The sequence below is a fragment of the Pseudophryne corroboree genome, unplaced genomic scaffold (genome assembly GCF_028390025.1).
Source record: "Pseudophryne corroboree isolate aPseCor3 unplaced genomic scaffold, aPseCor3.hap2 scaffold_1714, whole genome shotgun sequence".
NCBI classification, from domain to species: domain Eukaryota; kingdom Metazoa; phylum Chordata; class Amphibia; order Anura; family Myobatrachidae; genus Pseudophryne; species Pseudophryne corroboree.
In genome coordinates, this window is record NW_026968350.1 from 1 (window position 1) to 19,456 (window position 19,456).

Here is a 19,456-nt window from a genome sequence, read left to right on the forward strand (position 1 = left end):
CTGACACAATCTGGAGGCCTACTTTACAAAGCAAGTGAAACCGTGTGGGTCCTGCAGCGCCCTGTATTGGTTGTTTATGCGAAGCACAGTACAAGGCCGGAAAAAGCAAGGAAGCATGCAGCCAGCGCACAGGAGAAGAGATGAGAAGAGAGCGCTGAGTGAAAGATAGAAGCGCACCTTAACGGGCACAGGGGTCCAGTGGAGGGAGAGTTGAAATGAAGAAAAGGATAGAAACAGCAAAGGAAGAGACAGCACCAGCAGCACACAAAAAGATCTGACTTTTACCAGAGATGATCAGGGGAAAGCGCGAACGCAGTCCCCCACTACCACAAATTATGCAGTCGAGTTTCCCGCATTTGGGGAAATCGCAGGGGTCAGCACACCCGGAGTGCAATGGATGAGCCTCACCCTGGGAGAACCACCTTCGTGATCATGGTATCTCCCCTGCCAGGTAAGTATGAGTTGGACTTGGGCTCAGGAGGGCCCCTGCTTGGGCACACCCCCGTCAAGTGAAGGAGGTTGACCGGAGCCATGACAAGTGAACTCTCGGCAGGGGACGGGAAAAGAAAACTGCAGGGAGGCTGCATCTCTTCACGTTGACATGGGAAGGCGGAAGGGTGACTGTTCCTGAAGCACCCCCAAACTATGCGCACAACTAGTGCAAATCCTTCCCAGGGCACACTGCAGCAGATGAATTTGCATACCGTCATGTCATAAAAGCAGTCGGGCACAGTTACAGTAGCTGCATCCCTCATCTCCATATGAAAAGTAGAGATGAGCGGGTTCGGTTTCTCTGAATCCGAACCCGCCAGAACTTCATGTTTTTTTTCACGGGTCCGAGCGACTCGGATCTTCCCGCCTTGCTCGGTTAACCCGAGCGCGCCCGAACGTCATCATGACGCTGTCGGATTCTCGCGAGGCTCGGATTCTATCGCGAGACTCGGATTCTATATAAGGAACCGCGCGTCGCCGCCATTTTCACACGTGCATTGAGATTGATAGGGAGAGGACGTGGCTGGCGTCCTCTCCGTTTAGAATAGATTAGAGAGACACTTGATTTACTAATTTTGGGGAGCATTAGGAGTACTCAGTACAGTGCAGAGTTTTGCTGATAGTGACCAGTGACCACCAGTTTTATTTATAATCCGTTCTCTGCCTGAAAAAAGCGATACACAGCACACAGTGACTCAGTCACATACCATATCTGTGTGCACTGCTCAGGCTCAGGCCAGTGTGCTGCATCATCTATTATCTATATATAATATTATATATATCTGTCTGACTGCTCAGCTCACACAGCTTATAATTGTGGGGGAGACTGGGGAGCACTACTGCAGTGCCAGTTATAGGTTATAGCAGGAGCCAGGAGTACATAATATATTATATAGTGAGTGACCACCAGACACACAGTGCAGTTTATTTAATATATCCGTTCTCTGCCTGAAAAAAGCGATACACACAGTGACTCAGTCAGTCACATACCATATCTGTGTGCACTGCTCAGGCTCAGGCCAGTGTGCTGCATCATCTATATCTGTCTGACTGCTCAGCTCACACAGCTTATAATTGTGGGGGAGACTGGGGAGCACCACTGCAGTGCCAGTTATAGGTTATAGCAGGAGCCAGGAGTACATAATATTATATTAAAATTAAACAGTGCACACTTTTGCTGCAGGAGTGCCACTGCCAGTGTGACTAGTGACCAGTGTGACCTGACCACCAGTATATATAATATTAGTAGTATACTATCTCTTTATCAACCAGTCTATATATTAGCAGCAGACACAGTACAGTGCGGTAGTTCACGGCTGTGGCTACCTCTGTGTCGGCACTCGGCAGCCCGTCCATAATTGTATATACCACCTAACCGTGGTTTTTTTTTCTTTCTTTATACATACATACTAGTTACGAGTATACTATCTCTTTATCAACCAGTCTATATTAGCAGCAGACACAGTACAGTGCGGTAGTTCACGGCTGTGGCTACCTCTGTGTCGGCACTCGGCAGCCCGTCCATAATTGTATATACCACCTAACCGTGTTTTTTTTTTCTTTCTTTATACATACATACTAGTTACGAGTATACTATCTCTTTATCAACCAGTCTATATATTAGCAGCAGACACAGTACAGTGCGGTAGTTCACGGCTGTGGCTACCTCTGTGTCGGCACTCGGCAGCCCGTCCATAATTGTATATACCACCTAACCGTGGTTTTTTTTTCTTTCTTTATACATACATACTAGTTACGAGTATACTATCTCTTTATCAACCAGTCTATATTAGCAGCAGACACAGTACAGTGCGGTAGTTCACGGCTGTGGCTACCTCTGTGTCGGCACTCGGCAGCCCGTCCATAATTGTATATACCACCTAACCGTGGTTTTTTTTTCTTTCTTTATACATACATACTAGTTACGAGTATACTATCTCTTTATCAACCAGTTACCAGTCTATATATTAGCAGCAGACACAGTACAGTGCGGTAGTTCACGGCTGTGGCTACCTCTGTGTCGGCACTCGGCAGCCCGTCCATAATTGTATATACCACCTAACCGTGGTTTTTTTTTCTTTCTTTATACATACATACTAGTTACGAGTATACTATCTCTTTATCAACCAGTCTATATATTAGCAGCAGACACAGTACAGTGCGGTAGTTCACGGCTGTGGCTACCTCTGTGTCGGCACTCGGCAGCCCGTCCATAATTGTATATACCAGTGACCTAACCGTGGTTTTTTTTTCTTTCTTTATACATACATACTAGTTACGAGTATACTATCTCTTTATCAACCAGTCTATATATTAGCAGCAGACACAGTACAGTGCGGTAGTTCACGGCTGTGGCTACCTCTGTGTCGGCACTCGGCAGCCCGTCCATAATTGTATATACCACCTAACCGTGGTTTTTTTTTCTTTCTTTATACATACATACTAGTTACGAGTATACTATCTCTTTATCAACCAGTCTATATATTAGCAGCAGACACAGTACAGTGCGGTAGTTCACGGCTGTGGCTACCTCTGTGTCGGCACTCGGCAGCCCGTCCATAATTGTATACTAGTATCCAATCCATCCATCTCCATTGTTTACCTGAGGTGCCTTTTAGTTGTGCCTATTAAAATATGGAGAACAAAAATGCCACTCCTAGATGGGCCCGGTGTTTGTGTCGGCCACTAGGGTCGCTAATCTTACTCACACAGCTACCTCATTGCGCCTCTTTTTTTCTTTGCGTCATGTGCTGTTTGGGGAGGGTTTTTTGGAAGGGACATCCTGCGTGACACTGCAGTGCCACTCCTAGATGGGCCCGGTGTTTGTGTCGGCCACTAGGGTCGCTTATCTTACTCACACAGCGACCTCGGTGCAAATTTTAGGACTAAAAATAATATTGTGAGGTGTGAGGTATTCAGAATAGACTGAAAATGAGTGTAAATTATGGTTTTTGAGGTTAATAATACTTTGGGATCAAAATGACCCCCAAATTCTATGATTTAAGCTGTTTTTTAGTGTTTTTGGAAAAAAACACCCGAATCCAAAACACACCCGAATCCGACAAAAATAATTCGGTGAGGTTTTGCCAAAACGCGTTCGAACCCAAAACACGGCCGCGGAACCGAACCCAAAACCAAAACACAAAACCCGAAAAATTTCAGGCGCTCATCTCTATTGTATATGCGAAGCACAGTACAAGGCCGGAAAAAGCAAGGAAGCATGCAGCCAGCGCACAGGAGAAGAGATGAGAAGAGAGCGCTGAGTGAAAGATAGAAGCGCACCTTAACGGGCACAGGGGTCCAGTGGAGGGAGAGTTGAAATGAAGAAAAGGATGGAAACAGCAAAGGAAGAGACAGCACCAGCAGCACACAAAAAGATCTGACTTTTACCAGAGATGATCAGGGGAAAGCGCGAACGCAGTCCCCCACTACCACAAATTATGCAGTCGAGTTTCCCGCATTTGGGGAAATCGCAGGGGTCAGCACACCCGGAGTGCAATGGATGAGCCTCGCCCTGGGAGAACCACCTTCGTGATCATGGTATCTCCCCTGCCAGGTAAGTATGAGTTGGACTAGGGCTCAGGAGGGCCCCTGCTTGGGCACACCCCCGTCAAGTGAAGGAGGTTGACCGGAGCCATGACAAGTGAACTCTCGGCAGGGGACGGGAAAAGAAAACTGCAGGGAGGCTGCATCTCTTCACGTTGACATGGGAAGGCGGAAGGGTGACTGTTCCTGAAGCACCCCCAAACTATGCGCACAACTAGTGCAAATCCTTCCCAGGGCACACTGCAGCAGATGAATTTGCATACCGTCATGTCATAAAAGCAGTCGGGCACAGTTACAGTAGCTGCAACCCTCATCTCCATATGAAAAGCAACAGGCAGTGCACCGTCCTATGTCTCAATGGGTTCTTAAATTGGAAAATAAAATATAAAAGGCAGCTTGAGATTTAACCCCCTCGCTGCTGAGGGTTTTCTCATCCTCGCACCGAGACCATTTTCCGACGTTAGCGCTCGTCCGAACGTCGTCGTCACGGATTTCTTTTTATTTCTTTTTTCTTTCTTTCTTATCCCCCCTGCGGCACTCACACAAATTATACCTTGGTTTTTGTTTGTTTTTTTTTTCTTTCAAAAGACTTTGTAGTCTCAAAAAAGCCATTAGTCTTTTTACTGATTTGAACACGTCAAAAGTTGTTTCACCCAAATGGCCCAAAAAGCGTATTTCTCAAGCAAGTGAACCAAAAGCAAATGTGATTTTTTTCTTTTGTCCCCCGTCTTATAAGCACCATAGACAAATACTTTGTGTTTTGCCACCAATCCACCTGCCCAAAAATCTGCACGCAAACCAAAAATGCTCTCTTTCTTCTAGTTTTCGCCGCCTCAATTTAAACGCTTACTATGTGTAGGAAGACTACGGCAGCCCAGCGAGGCCTACCATTTTACAAAGTAGACAAGCTACTGCATGAAATGAGGGAGCAAAGTTTTTTTTCTCTCTCCCCCTCATATCTGACACAATCTGGGGGCCTACTTTACAAAGCAAGTGAAACCGTGTGGGTCCTGCAGCGCCCTGTATTGGTTGTTTATGCGAAGCACAGTACAAGGCCGGAAAAAGCAAGGAAGCATGCAGCCAGCGCACAGGAGAAGAGATGAGAAGAGAGCGCTGAGTGAAAGATAGAAGCGCACCTTAACGGGCACAGGGGTCCAGTGGAGGGAGAGTTGAAATGAAGAAAAGGATGGAAACAGCAAAGGAAGAGACAGCACCAGCAGCACACAAAAAGATCTGACTTTTACCAGAGATGATCAGGGGAAAGCGCGAACGCAGTCCCCCACTACCACAAATTATGCAGTCGAGTTTCCCGCATTTGGGGAAATCGCAGGGGTCAGCACACCCGGAGTGCAATGGATGAGCCTCACCCTGGGAGAACCACCTTCGTGATCATGGTATCTCCCCTGCCAGGTAAGTATGAGTTGGACTAGGGCTCAGGAGGGCCCCTGCTTGGGCACACCCCCGTCAAGTGAAGGAGGTTGACCGGAGCCATGACAAGTGAACTCTCGGCAGGGGACGGGAAAAGAAAACTGCAGGGAGGCTGCATCTCTTCACGTTGACATGGGAAGGCGGAAGGGTGACTGTTCCTGAAGCACCCCCAAACTATGCGCACAACTAGTGCAAATCCTTCCCAGGGCACACTGCAGCAGATGAATTTGCATACCGTCATGTCATAAAAGCAGTCGGGCACAGTTACAGTAGCTGCAACCCTCATCTCCATATGAAAAGCAACAGGCAGTGCACCGTCCTATGTCTCAATGGGTTCTTAAATTGGAAAATAAAATATAAAAGGCAGCTTGAGATTTAACCCCCTCGCTGCTGAGGGTTTTCTCATCCTCGCACCGAGACCATTTTCCGACGTTAGCGCTCGTCCGAACGTCGTCGTCACGGATTTCTTTTTATTTATTTTTTCTTTCTTTCTTATCCCCCCTGCGGCACTCACACAAATTATACCTTGGTTTTTGTTTGTTTGTTTTTTCTTTCAAAAGACTTTGTAGTCTCAAAAAAGCCATTAGTCTTTTTACTGATTTGAACACGTCAAAAGTTGTTTCACCCAAATGGCCCAAAAAGCGTATTTCTCAAGCAAGTGAACCAAAAGCAAATGTGATTTTTTTTCTTTTGTCCCCCGTCTTATAAGCACCATAGACAAATACTTTGTGTTTTGCCACCAATCCACCTGCCCAAAATCTGCACGCAAACCAAAAATGCTCTCTTTCTTCTAGTTTTCGCCGCCTCAATTTAAACGCTTACTATGTGTAGGAAGACTACGGCAGCCCAGCGAGGCCTACCATTTTACAAAGTAGACAAGCTACTGCATGAAATGAGGGAGCAAAGTTTTTTTTCTCTCTCCCCCTCATATCTGACACAATCTGGGGGCCTACTTTACAAAGCAAGTGAAACCGTGTGGGTCCTGCAGCGCCCTGTATTGGTTGTATATGCGAAGCACAGTACAAGGCCGGAAAAAGCAAGGAAGCATGCAGCCAGCGCACAGGAGAAGAGATGAGAAGAGAGCGCTGAGTGAAAGATAGAAGCGCACCTTAACGGGCACAGGGGTCCAGTGGAGGGAGAGTTGAAATGAAGAAAAGGATGGAAACAGCAAAGGAAGAGACAGCACCAGCAGCACACAAAAAGATCTGACTTTTACCAGAGATGATCAGGGGAAAGCGCGAACGCAGTCCCCCACTACCACAAATTATGCAGTCGAGTTTCCCGCATTTGGGGAAATCGCAGGGGTCAGTACACCCGGAGTGCAATGGATGAGCCTCGCCCTGGGAGAACCACCTTCGTGATCATGGTATCTCCCCTGCCAGGTAAGTATGAGTTGGACTAGGGCTCAGGAGGGCCCCTGCTTGGGCACACCCCCGTCAAGTGAAGGAGGTTGACCGGAGCCATGACAAGTGAACTCTCGGCAGGGGACGGGAAAAGAAAACTGCAGGGAGGCTGCATCTCTTCACGTTGACATGGGAAGGCGGAAGGGTGACTGTTCCTGAAGCACCCCCAAACTATGCGCACAACTAGTGCAAATCCTTCCCAGGGCACACTGCAGCAGATGAATTTGCATACCGTCATGTCATAAAAGCAGTCGGGCACAGTTACAGTAGCTGCAACCCTCATCTCCATATGAAAAGCAACAGGCAGTGCACCGTCCTATGTCTCAATGGGTTCTTAAATTGGAAAATAAAATATAAAAGGCAGCTTGAGATTTAACCCCCTCGCTGCTGAGGGTTTTCTCATCCTCGCACCGAGACCATTTTCCGACGTTAGCGCTCGTCCGAACGTCGTCGTCACGGATTTCTTTTTATTTATTTTTTCTTTCTTTCTTATCCCCCCTGCGGCACTCACACAAATTATACCTTGGTTTTTGTTTGATTTTTTTTTTCTTTCAAAAGACTTTGTAGTCTCAAAAAAGCCATTAGTCTTTTTACTGATTTGAACACGTCAAAAGTTGTTTCACCCAAATGGCCCAAAAAGCGTACTTCTCAAGCAAGTGAACCAAAAGCAAATGTGATTTTTTTTCTTTTGTCCCCCGTCTTATAAGCACCATAGACAAATACTTTGTGTTTTGCCACCAATCCACCTGCCCAAAATCTGCACGCAAACCAAAAATGCTCTCTTTCTTCTAGTTTTCGCCGCCTCAATTTAAACGCTTACTATGTGTAGGAAGACTACGGCAGCCCAGCGAGGCCTACCATTTTACAAAGTAGACAAGCTACTGCATGAAATGAGGGAGCAAAGTTTTTTTTCTCTCTCCCCCTCATATCTGACACAATCTGGGGGCCTACTTTACAAAGCAAGTGAAACCGTGTGGGTCCTGCAGCGCCCTGTATTGGTTGTTTATGCGAAGCACAGTACAAGGCCGGAAAAAGCAAGGAAGCATGCAGCCAGCGCACAGGAGAAGAGATGAGAAGAGAGCGCTGAGTGAAAGATAGAAGCGCACCTTAACGGGCACAGGGGTCCAGTGGAGGGAGGGTTGAAATGAAGAAAAGGATGGAAACAGCAAAGGAAGAGACAGCACCAGCAGCACACAAAAAGATCTGACTTTTACCAGAGATGATCAGGGGAAAGCGCGAACGCAGTCCCCCACTACCACAAATTATGCAGTCGAGTTTCCCGCATTTGGGGAAATCGCAGGGGTCAGCACACCCGGAGTGCAATGGATGAGCCTCGCCCTGTGAGAACCACCTTCGTGATCATGGTATCTCCCCTGCCAGGTAAGTATGAGTTGGACTAGGGCTCAGGAGGGCCCCTGCTTGGGCACACCCCCGTCAAGTGAAGGAGGTTGACCGGAGCCATGACAAGTGAACTCTCGGCAGGGGACGGGAAAAGAAAACTGCAGGGAGGCTGCATCTCTTCACGTTGACATGGGAAGGCGGAAGGGTGACTGTTCCTGAAGCACCCCCAAACTATGCGCACAACTAGTGCAAATCCTTCCCAGGGCACACTGCAGCAGATGAATTTGCATACCGTCATGTCATAAAAGCAGTCGGGCACAGTTACAGTAGCTGCAACCCTCATCTCCATATGAAAAGCAACAGGCAGTGCACCGTCCTATGTCTCAATGGGTTCTTAAATTGGAAAATAAAATATAAAAGGCAGCTTGAGATTTAACCCCCTCGCTGCTGAGGGTTTTCTCATCCTCGCACCGAGACCATTTTCCGACGTTAGCGCTCGTCCGAACGTCGTCGTCACGGATTTCTTTTTATTTCTTTTTTCTTTCTTTCTTATCCCCCCTGCGGCACTCACACAAATTATACCTTGGTTTTTGTTTGTTTGTTTTTTCTTTCAAAAGACTTTGTAGTCTCAAAAAAGCCATTAGTCTTTTTACTGATTTGAACACGTCAAAAGTTGTTTCACCCAAATGGCCCAAAAAGCGTATTTCTCAAGCAAGTGAACCAAAAGCAAATGTGATTTTTTTCTTTTGTCCCCCGTCTTATAAGCACCATAGACAAATACTTTGTGTTTTGCCACCAATCCACCTGCCCAAAATCTGCACGCAAACCAAAAATGCTCTCTTTCTTCTAGTTTTCGCCGCCTCAATTTTAACGCTTACTATGTGTAGGAAGACTACGGCAGCCCAGCGAGGCCTACCATTTTACAAAGTAGACAAGCTACTGCATGAAATGAGGGAGCAAAGTTTTTTTTCTCTCTCCCCCTCATATCTGACACAATCTGGGGGCCTACTTTACAAAGCAAGTGAAACCGTGTGGGTCCTGCAGCGCCCTGTATTGGTTGTATATGCGAAGCACAGTACAAGGCCGGAAAAAGCAAGGAAGCATGCAGCCAGCGCACAGGAGAAGAGATGAGAAGAGAGCGCTGAGTGAAAGATAGAAGCGCACCTTAACGGGCACAGGGGTCCAGTGGAGGGAGAGTTGAAATGAAGAAAAGGATGGAAACAGCAAAGGAAGAGACAGCACCAGCAGCACACAAAAAGATCTGACTTTTACCAGAGATGATCAGGGGAAAGCGCGAACGCAGTCCCCCACTACCACAAATTATGCAGTCGAGTTTCCCGCATTTGGGGAAATCGCAGGGGTCAGCACACCCGGAGTGCAATGAATGAGCCTCGCCCTGGGAGAACCACCTTCGTGATCATGGTATCTCCCCTGCCAGGTAAGTATGAGTTGGACTAGGGCTCAGGAGGGCCCCTGCTTGGGCACACCCCCGTCAAGTGAAGGAGGTTGACCGGAGCCATGACAAGTGAACTCTCGGCAGGGGACGGGAAAAGAAAACTGCAGGGAGGCTGCATCTCTTCACGTTGACATGGGAAGGCGGAAGGGTGACTGTTCCTGAAGCACCCCCAAACTATGCGCACAACTAGTGCAAATCCTTCCCAGGGCACACTGCAGCAGATGAATTTGCATACCGTCATGTCATAAAAGCAGTCGGGCACAGTTACAGTAGCTGCAACCCTCATCTCCATATGAAAAGCAACAGGCAGTGCACCGTCCTATGTCTCAATGGGTTCTTAAATTGGAAAATAAAATATAAAAGGCAGCTTGAGATTTAACCCCCTCGCTGCTGAGGGTTTTCTCATCCTCGCACCGAGACCATTTTCCGACGTTAGCGCTCGTCCGAACGTCGTCGTCACGGATTTCTTTTTATTTATTTTTTCTTTCTTTCTTATCCCCCCTGCGGCACTCACACAAATTATACCTTGGTTTTTGTTTGTTTTTTTTTTCTTTCAAAAGACTTTGTAGTCTCAAAAAAGCCATTAGTCTTTTTACTGATTTGAACACGTCAAAAGTTGTTTCACCCAAATGGCCCAAAAAGCGTATTTCTCAAGCAAGTGAACCAAAAGCAAATGTGATTTTTTTTCTTTTGTCCCCCGTCTTATAAGCACCATAGACAAATACTTTGTGTTTTGCCACCAATCCACCTGCCCAAAATCTGCACGCAAACCAAAAATGCTCTCTTTCTTCTAGTTTTCGCCGCCTCAATTTAAACGCTTACTATGTGTAGGAAGACTACGGCAGCCCAGCGAGGCCTACCATTTTACAAAGTAGACAAGCTACTGCATGAAATGAGGGAGCAAAGTTTTTTTTCTCTCTCCCCCTCATATCTGACACAATCTGGGGGCCTACTTTACAAAGCAAGTGAAACCGTGTGGGTCCTGCAGCGCCCTGTATTGGTTGTATATGCGAAGCACAGTACAAGGCCGGAAAAAGCAAGGAAGCATGCAGCCAGCGCACAGGAGAAGAGATGAGAAGAGAGCGCTGAGTGAAAGATAGAAGCGCACCTTAACGGGCACAGGGGTCCAGTGGAGGGAGGGTTGAAATGAAGAAAAGGATGGAAACAGCAAAGGAAGAGACAGCACCAGCAGCACACAAAAAGATCTGACTTTTACCAGAGATGATCAGGGGAAAGCGCGAACGCAGTCCCCCACTACCACAAATTATGCAGTCGAGTTTCCCGCATTTGGGGAAATCGCAGGGGTCAGTACACCCGGAGTGCAATGGATGAGCCTCGCCCTGGGAGAACCACCTTCGTGATCATGGTATCTCCCCTGCCAGGTAAGTATGAGTTGGACTAGGGCTCAGGAGGGCCCCTGCTTGGGCACACCCCCGTCAAGTGAAGGAGGTTGACCGGAGCCATGACAAGTGAACTCTCGGCAGGGGACGGGAAAAGAAAACTGCAGGGAGGCTGCATCTCTTCACGTTGACATGGGAAGGCGGAAGGGTGACTGTTCCTGAAGCACCCCCAAACTATGCGCACAACTAGTGCAAATCCTTCCCAGGGCACACTGCAGCAGATGAATTTGCATACCGTCATGTCATAAAAGCAGTCGGGCACAGTTACAGTAGCTGCAACCCTCATCTCCATATGAAAAGCAACAGGCAGTGCACCGTCCTATGTCTCAATGGGTTCTTAAATTGGAAAATAAAATATAAAAGGCAGCTTGAGATTTAACCCCCTCGCTGCTGAGGGTTTTCTCATCCTCGCACCGAGACCATTTTCCGACGTTAGCGCTCGTCCGAACGTCGTCGTCACGGATTTCTTTTTATTTATTTTTTCTTTCTTTCTTATCCCCCCTGCGGCACTCACACAAATTATACCTTGGTTTTTGTTTGATTTTTTTTTTCTTTCAAAAGACTTTGTAGTCTCAAAAAAGCCATTAGTCTTTTTACTGATTTGAACACGTCAAAAGTTGTTTCACCCAAATGGCCCAAAAAGCGTACTTCTCAAGCAAGTGAACCAAAAGCAAATGTGATTTTTTTTCTTTTGTCCCCCGTCTTATAAGCACCATAGACAAATACTTTGTGTTTTGCCACCAATCCACCTGCCCAAAATCTGCACGCAAACCAAAAATGCTCTCTTTCTTCTAGTTTTCGCCGCCTCAATTTAAACGCTTACTATGTGTAGGAAGACTACGGCAGCCCAGCGAGGCCTACCATTTTACAAAGTAGACAAGCTACTGCATGAAATGAGGGAGCAAAGTTTTTTTTCTCTCTCCCCCTCATATCTGACACAATCTGGGGGCCTACTTTACAAAGCAAGTGAAACCGTGTGGGTCCTGCAGCGCCCTGTATTGGTTGTTTATGCGAAGCACAGTACAAGGCCGGAAAAAGCAAGGAAGCATGCAGCCAGCGCACAGGAGTAGAGATGAGAAGAGAGCGCTGAGTGAAAGATAGAAGCGCACCTTAACGGGCACAGGGGTCCAGTGGAGGAAGGGTTGAAATGAAGAAAAGGATGGAAACAGCAAAGGAAGAGACAGCACCAGCAGCACACAAAAAGATCTGACTTTTACCAGAGATGATCAGGGGAAAGCGCGAACGCAGTCCCCCACTACCACAAATTATGCAGTCGAGTTTCCCGCATTTGGGGAAATCGCAGGGGTCAGTACACCCGGAGTGCAATGGATGAGCCTCGCCCTGGGAGAACCACCTTCGTGATCATGGTATCTCCCCTGCCAGGTAAGTATGAGTTGGACTAGGGCTCAGGAGGGCCGCTGCTTGGGCACACCCCCGTCAAGTGAAGGAGGTTGACCGGAGCCATGACAAGTGAACTCTCGGCAGGGGACGGGAAAAGAAAACTGCAGGGAGGCTGCATCTCTTCACGTTGACATGGGAAGGCGGAAGGGTGACTGTTCCTGAAGCACCCCCAAACTATGCGCACAACTAGTGCAAATCCTTCCCAGGGCACACTGCAGCAGATGAATTTGCATACCGTCATGTCATAAAAGCAGTCGGGCACAGTTACAGTAGCTGCAACCCTCATCTCCATATGAAAAGCAACAGGCAGTGCACCGTCCTATGTCTCAATGGGTTCTTAAATTGGAAAATAAAATATAAAAGGCAGCTTGAGATTTAACCCCCTCGCTGCTGAGGGTTTTCTCATCCTCGCACCGAGACCATTTTCCGACGTTAGCGCTCGTCCGAACGTCGTCGTCACGGATTTCTTTTTATTTATTTTTTCTTTCTTTCTTATCCCCCCTGCGGCACTCACACAAATTATACCTTGGTTTTTGTTTGTTTGTTTTTTCTTTCAAAAGACTTTGTAGTCTCAAAAAAGCCATTAGTCTTTTTACTGATTTGAACACGTCAAAAGTTGTTTCACCCAAATGGCCCAAAAAGCGTATTTCTCAAGCAAGTGAACCAAAAGCAAATGTGATTTTTTTTCTTTTGTCCCCCGTCTTATAAGCACCATAGACAAATACTTTGTGTTTTGCCACCAATCCACCTGCCCAAAATCTGCACGCAAACCAAAAATGCTCTCTTTCTTCTAGTTTTCGCCGCCTCAATTTAAACGCTTACTATGTGTAGGAAGACTACGGCAGCCCAGCGAGGCCTACCATTTTACAAAGTAGACAAGCTACTGCATGAAATGAGGGAGCAAAGTTTTTTTTCTCTCTCCCCCTCATATCTGACACAATCTGGGGGCCTACTTTACAAAGCAAGTGAAACCGTGTGGGTCCTGCAGCGCCCTGTATTGGTTGTTTATGCGAAGCACAGTACAAGGCCGGAAAAAGCAAGGAAGCATGCAGCCAGCGCACAGGAGAAGAGATGAGAGCGCTGAGTGAAAGATAGAAGCGCACCTTAACGGGCACAGGGATCCAGTGGAGGGAGGGTTGAAATGAAGAAAAGGATGGAAACAGCAAAGGAAGAGACAGCACCAGCAGCACACAAAAAGATCTGACTTTTACCAGAGATGATCAGGGGAAAGCGCGAACGCAGTCCCCACTACCACAAATTATGCAGTAGAGTTTCCCGCATTTGGGGAAATCGCAGGGGTCAGCACACCCGGAGTGCAATGGATGAGCCTCGCCCTGGGAGAACCACCTTCGTGATCATGGTATCTCCCCTGCCAGGTAAGTATGAGTTGGACTAGGGCTCAGGAGGGCCCCTGCTTGGGCACACCCCCGTCAAGTGAAGGAGGTTGACCGGAGCCATGACAAGTGAACTCTCGGCAGGGGACGGGAAAAGAAAACTGCAGGGAGGCTGCATCTCTTCACGTTGACATGGGAAGGCGGAAGGGTGACTGTTCCTGAAGCACCCCCAAACTATGCGCACAACTAGTGCAAATCCTTCCCAGGGCACACTGCAGCAGATGAATTTGCATACCGTCATGTCATAAAAGCAGTCGGGCACAGTTACAGTAGCTGCAACCCTCATCTCCATATGAAAAGCAACAGGCAGTGCACCGTCCTATGTCTCAATGGGTTCTTAAATTGGAAAATAAAATATAAAAGGCAGCTTGAGATTTAACCCCCTCGCTGCTGAGGGTTTTCTCATCCTCGCACCGAGACCATTTTCCGACGTTAGCGCTCGTCCGAACGTCGTCGTCACGGATTTCTTTTTATTTCTTTTTTCTTTCTTTCTTATCCCCCCTGCGGCACTCACACAAATTATACCTTGGTTTTTGTTTGTTTGTTTTTTCTTTCAAAAGACTTTGTAGTCTCAAAAAAGCCATTAGTCTTTTTACTGATTTGAACACGTCAAAAGTTGTTTCACCCAAATGGCCCAAAAAGCGTATTTCTCAAGCAAGTGAACCAAAAGCAAATGTGATTTTTTTTCTTTTGTCCCCCGTCTTATAAGCACCATAGACAAATACTTTGTGTTTTGCCACCAATCCACCTGCCCAAAATCTGCACGCAAACCAAAAATGCTCTCTTTCTTCTAGTTTTCGCCGCCTCAATTTAAACGCTTACTATGTGTAGGAAGACTACGGCAGCCCAGCGAGGCCTACCATTTTACAAAGTAGACAAGCTACTGCATGAAATGAGGGAGCAAAGTTTTTTTTCTCTCTCCCCCTCATATCTGACACAATCTGGGGGCCTACTTTACAAAGCAAGTGAAACCGTGTGGGTCCTGCAGCGCCCTGTATTGGTTGTATATGCGAAGCACAGTACAAGGCCGGAAAAAGCAAGGAAGCATGCAGCCAGCGCACAGGAGAAGAGATGAGAAGAGAGCGCTGAGTGAAAGATAGAAGCGCACCTTAACGGGCACAGGGGTCCAGTGGAGGGAGAGTTGAAATGAAGAAAAGGATGGAAACAGCAAAGGAAGAGACAGCACCAGCAGCACACAAAAAGATCTGACTTTTACCAGAGATGATCAGGGGAAAGCGCGAACGCAGTCCCCCACTACCACAAATTATGCAGTCGAGTTTCCCGCATTTGGGGAAATCGCAGGGGTCAGTACACCCGGAGTGCAATGGATGAGCCTCGCCCTGGGAGAACCACCTTCGTGATCATGGTATCTCCCCTGCCAGGTAAGTATGAGTTGGACTAGGGCTCAGGAGGGCCCCTGCTTGGGCACACCCCCGTCAAGTGAAGGAGGTTGACCGGAGCCATGACAAGTGAACTCTCGGCAGGGGACGGGAAAAGAAAACTGCAGGGAGGCTGCATCTCTTCACGTTGACATGGGAAGGCGGAAGGGTGACTGTTCCTGAAGCACCCCCAAACTATGCGCACAACTAGTGCAAATCCTTCCCAGGGCACACTGCAGCAGATGAATTTGCATACCGTCATGTCATAAAAGCAGTCGGGCACAGTTACAGTAGCTGCAACCCTCATCTCCATATGAAAAGCAACAGGCAGTGCACCGTCCTATGTCTCAATGGGTTCTTAAATTGGAAAATAAAATATAAAAGGCAGCTTGAGATTTAACCCCCTCGCTGCTGAGGGTTTTCTCATCCTCGCACCGAGACCATTTTCCGACGTTAGCGCTCGTCCGAACGTCGTCGTCACGGATTTCTTTTTATTTATTTTTTCTTTCTTTCTTATCCCCCCTGCGGCACTCACACAAATTATACCTTGGTTTTTGTTTGATTTTTTTTTTCTTTCAAAAGACTTTGTAGTCTCAAAAAAGCCATTAGTCTTTTTACTGATTTGAACACGTCAAAAGTTGTTTCACCCAAATGGCCCAAAAAGCGTACTTCTCAAGCAAGTGAACCAAAAGCAAATGTGATTTTTTTTCTTTTGTCCCCCGTCTTATAAGCACCATAGACAAATACTTTGTGTTTTGCCACCAATCCACCTGCCCAAAATCTGCACGCAAACCAAAAATGCTCTCTTTCTTCTAGTTTTCGCCGCCTCAATTTAAACGCTTACTATGTGTAGGAAGACTACGGCAGCCCAGCGAGGCCTACCATTTTACAAAGTAGACAAGCTACTGCATGAAATGAGGGAGCAAAGTTTTTTTTCTCTCTCCCCCTCATATCTGACACAATCTGGGGGCCTACTTTACAAAGCAAGTGAAACCGTGTGGGTCCTGCAGCGCCCTGTATTGGTTGTTTATGCGAAGCACAGTACAAGGCCGGAAAAAGCAAGGAAGCATGCAGCCAGCGCACAGGAGTAGAGATGAGAAGAGAGCGCTGAGTGAAAGATAGAAGCGCACCTTAACGGGCACAGGGGTCCAGTGGAGGAAGGGTTGAAATGAAGAAAAGGATGGAAACAGCAAAGGAAGAGACAGCACCAGCAGCACACAAAAAGATCTGACTTTTACCAGAGATGATCAGGGGAAAGCGCGAACGCAGTCCCCCACTACCACAAATTATGCAGTCGAGTTTCCCGCATTTGGGGAAATCGCAGGGGTCAGTACACCCGGAGTGCAATGGATGAGCCTCGCCCTGGGAGAACCACCTTCGTGATCATGGTATCTCCCCTGCCAGGTAAGTATGAGTTGGACTAGGGCTCAGGAGGGCCGCTGCTTGGGCACACCCCCGTCAAGTGAAGGAGGTTGACCGGAGCCATGACAAGTGAACTCTCGGCAGGGGACGGGAAAAGAAAACTGCAGGGAGGCTGCATCTCTTCACGTTGACATGGGAAGGCGGAAGGGTGACTGTTCCTGAAGCACCCCCAAACTATGCGCACAACTAGTGCAAATCCTTCCCAGGGCACACTGCAGCAGATGAATTTGCATACCGTCATGTCATAAAAGCAGTCGGGCACAGTTACAGTAGCTGCAACCCTCATCTCCATATGAAAAGCAACAGGCAGTGCACCGTCCTATGTCTCAATGGGTTCTTAAATTGGAAAATAAAATATAAAAGGCAGCTTGAGATTTAACCCCCTCGCTGCTGAGGGTTTTCTCATCCTCGCACCGAGACCATTTTCCGACGTTAGCGCTCGTCCGAACGTCGTCGTCACGGATTTCTTTTTATTTATTTTTTCTTTCTTTCTTATCCCCCCTGCGGCACTCACACAAATTATACCTTGGTTTTTGTTTGTTTGTTTTTTCTTTCAAAAGACTTTGTAGTCTCAAAAAAGCCATTAGTCTTTTTACTGATTTGAACACGTCAAAAGTTGTTTCACCCAAATGGCCCAAAAAGCGTATTTCTCAAGCAAGTGAACCAAAAGCAAATGTGATTTTTTTTCTTTTGTCCCCCGTCTTATAAGCACCATAGACAAATACTTTGTGTTTTGCCACCAATCCACCTGCCCAAAATCTGCACGCAAACCAAAAATGCTCTCTTTCTTCTAGTTTTCGCCGCCTCAATTTAAACGCTTACTATGTGTAGGAAGACTACGGCAGCCCAGCGAGGCCTACCATTTTACAAAGTAGACAAGCTACTGCATGAAATGAGGGAGCAAAGTTTTTTTTCTCTCTCCCCCTCATATCTGACACAATCTGGGGGCCTACTTTACAAAGCAAGTGAAACCGTGTGGGTCCTGCAGCGCCCTGTATTGGTTGTTTATGCGAAGCACAGTACAAGGCCGGAAAAAGCAAGGAAGCATGCAGCCAGCGCACAGGAGAAGAGATGAGAGCGCTGAGTGAAAGATAGAAGCGCACCTTAACGGGCACAGGGATCCAGTGGAGGGAGGGTTGAAATGAAGAAAAGGATGGAAACAGCAAAGGAAGAGACAGCACCAGCAGCACACAAAAAGATCTGACTTTTACCAGAGATGATCAGGGGAAAGCGCGAACGCAGTCCCCACTACCACAAATTATGCAGTAGAGTTTCCCGCATTTGGGGAAATCGCAGGGGTCAGCACACCCGGAGTGCAATGGATGAGCCTCGCCCTGGGAGAACCACCTTCGTGATCATGGTATCTCCCCTGCCAGGTAAGTATGAGTTGGACTAGGGCTCAGGAGGGCCCCTGCTTGGGCACACCCCCGTCAAGTGAAGGAGGTTGACCGGAGCCATGACAAGTGAACTCTCGGCAGGGGACGGGAAAAGAAAACTGCAGGGAGGCTGCATCTCTTCACGTTGACATGGGAAGGCGGAAGGGTGACTGTTCCTGAAGCACCCCCAAACTATGCGCACAACTAGTGCAAATCCTTCCCAGGGCACACTGCAGCAGATGAATTTGCATACCGTCATGTCATAAAAGCAGTCGGGCACAGTTACAGTAGCTGCAACCCTCATCTCCATATGAAAAGCAACAGGCAGTGCACCGTCCTATGTCTCAATGGGTTCTTAAATTGGAAAATAAAATATAAAAGGCAGCTTGAGATTTAACCCCCTCGCTGCTGAGGGTTTTCTCATCCTCGCACCGAGACCATTTTCCGACGTTAGCGCTCGTCCGAACGTCGTCGTCACGGATTTCTTTTTATTTCTTTTTTCTTTCTTTCTTATCCCCCCTGCGGCACTCACACAAATTATACCTTGGTTTTTGTTTGTTTGTTTTTTCTTTCAAAAGACTTTGTAGTCTCAAAAAAGCCATTAGTCTTTTTACTGATTTGAACACGTCAAAAGTTGTTTCACCCAAATGGCCCAAAAAGCGTATTTCTCAAGCAAGTGAACCAAAAGCAAATGTGATTTTTTTTCTTTTGTCCCCCGTCTTATAAGCACCATAGACAAATACTTTGTGTTTTGCCACCAATCCACCTGCCCAAAATCTGCACGCAAACCAAAAATGCTCTCTTTCTTCTAGTTTTCGCCGCCTCAATTTAAACGCTTACTATGTGTAGGAAGACTACGGCAGCCCAGCGAGGCCTACCATTTTACAAAGTAGACAAGCTACTGCATGAAATGAGGGAGCAAAGTTTTTTTTCTCTCTCCCCCTCATATCTGACACAATCTGGGGGCCTACTTTACAAAGCAAGTGAAACCGTGTGGGTCCTGCAGCGCCCTGTATTGGTTGTATATGCGAAGCACAGTACAAGGCCGGAAAAAGCAAGGAAGCATGCAGCCAGCGCACAGGAGAAGAGATGAGAAGAGAGCGCTGAGTGAAAGATAGAAGCGCACCTTAACGGGCACAGGGGTCCAGTGGAGGGAGAGTTGAAATGAAGAAAAGGATGGAAACAGCAAAGGAAGAGACAGCACCAGCAGCACACAAAAAGATCTGACTTTTACCAGAGATGATCAGGGGAAAGCGCGAACGCAGTCCCCCACTACCACAAATTATGCAGTCGAGTTTCCCGCATTTGGGGAAATCACAGGGGTCAGTACACCCGGAGTGCAATGGATGAGCCTCGCCCTGGGAGAACCACCTTCGTGATCATGGTATCTCCCCTGCCAGGTAAGTATGAGTTGGACT

The 19,456-nt window shown here is 47.4% G+C and overlaps 13 non-coding genes across 13 annotated transcripts; all 13 read right to left on the bottom strand.

Moving 5' to 3' along the window:
• Window positions 1-295: 295 nt before the first annotated feature.
• LOC135002084 (U1 spliceosomal RNA) lies at window positions 296-459 on the bottom strand. The gene has a single exon (XR_010203370.1). It is a non-coding gene; the product is annotated as a U1 spliceosomal RNA (small nuclear RNA).
• Window positions 460-3,892: 3,433 nt separating this feature from the next.
• Window positions 3,893-4,056, bottom strand: LOC135002116 (U1 spliceosomal RNA). The gene has a single exon (XR_010203400.1). It is a non-coding gene; the product is annotated as a U1 spliceosomal RNA (small nuclear RNA).
• Window positions 4,057-5,292: 1,236 nt separating this feature from the next.
• LOC135002118 (U1 spliceosomal RNA) lies at window positions 5,293-5,456 on the bottom strand. Its single transcript, XR_010203402.1, has one exon. It is a non-coding gene; the product is annotated as a U1 spliceosomal RNA (small nuclear RNA).
• A 1,236-nt stretch (window positions 5,457-6,692) lies between these two features.
• Window positions 6,693-6,856, bottom strand: LOC135002140 (U1 spliceosomal RNA). The gene has a single exon (XR_010203423.1). It is a non-coding gene; the product is annotated as a U1 spliceosomal RNA (small nuclear RNA).
• Window positions 6,857-8,093: 1,237 nt separating this feature from the next.
• LOC135002098 (U1 spliceosomal RNA) lies at window positions 8,094-8,257 on the bottom strand. Its single transcript, XR_010203384.1, has one exon. It is a non-coding gene; the product is annotated as a U1 spliceosomal RNA (small nuclear RNA).
• A 1,235-nt stretch (window positions 8,258-9,492) lies between these two features.
• LOC135002133 (U1 spliceosomal RNA) lies at window positions 9,493-9,656 on the bottom strand. Its single transcript, XR_010203416.1, has one exon. It is a non-coding gene; the product is annotated as a U1 spliceosomal RNA (small nuclear RNA).
• A 1,236-nt stretch (window positions 9,657-10,892) lies between these two features.
• LOC135002142 (U1 spliceosomal RNA) lies at window positions 10,893-11,056 on the bottom strand. Its single transcript, XR_010203425.1, has one exon. It is a non-coding gene; the product is annotated as a U1 spliceosomal RNA (small nuclear RNA).
• A 1,237-nt stretch (window positions 11,057-12,293) lies between these two features.
• Window positions 12,294-12,457, bottom strand: LOC135002143 (U1 spliceosomal RNA). The gene has a single exon (XR_010203426.1). It is a non-coding gene; the product is annotated as a U1 spliceosomal RNA (small nuclear RNA).
• Window positions 12,458-13,689: 1,232 nt separating this feature from the next.
• On the bottom strand, window positions 13,690-13,851 carry LOC135002104 (U1 spliceosomal RNA). The gene has a single exon (XR_010203390.1). It is a non-coding gene; the product is annotated as a U1 spliceosomal RNA (small nuclear RNA).
• A 1,236-nt stretch (window positions 13,852-15,087) lies between these two features.
• On the bottom strand, window positions 15,088-15,251 carry LOC135002144 (U1 spliceosomal RNA). The gene has a single exon (XR_010203427.1). It is a non-coding gene; the product is annotated as a U1 spliceosomal RNA (small nuclear RNA).
• A 1,237-nt stretch (window positions 15,252-16,488) lies between these two features.
• Window positions 16,489-16,652, bottom strand: LOC135002145 (U1 spliceosomal RNA). The gene has a single exon (XR_010203428.1). It is a non-coding gene; the product is annotated as a U1 spliceosomal RNA (small nuclear RNA).
• A 1,232-nt stretch (window positions 16,653-17,884) lies between these two features.
• On the bottom strand, window positions 17,885-18,046 carry LOC135002105 (U1 spliceosomal RNA). Its single transcript, XR_010203391.1, has one exon. It is a non-coding gene; the product is annotated as a U1 spliceosomal RNA (small nuclear RNA).
• Window positions 18,047-19,282: 1,236 nt separating this feature from the next.
• On the bottom strand, window positions 19,283-19,446 carry LOC135002094 (U1 spliceosomal RNA). The gene has a single exon (XR_010203380.1). It is a non-coding gene; the product is annotated as a U1 spliceosomal RNA (small nuclear RNA).
• Window positions 19,447-19,456: the final 10 nt, after the last annotated feature.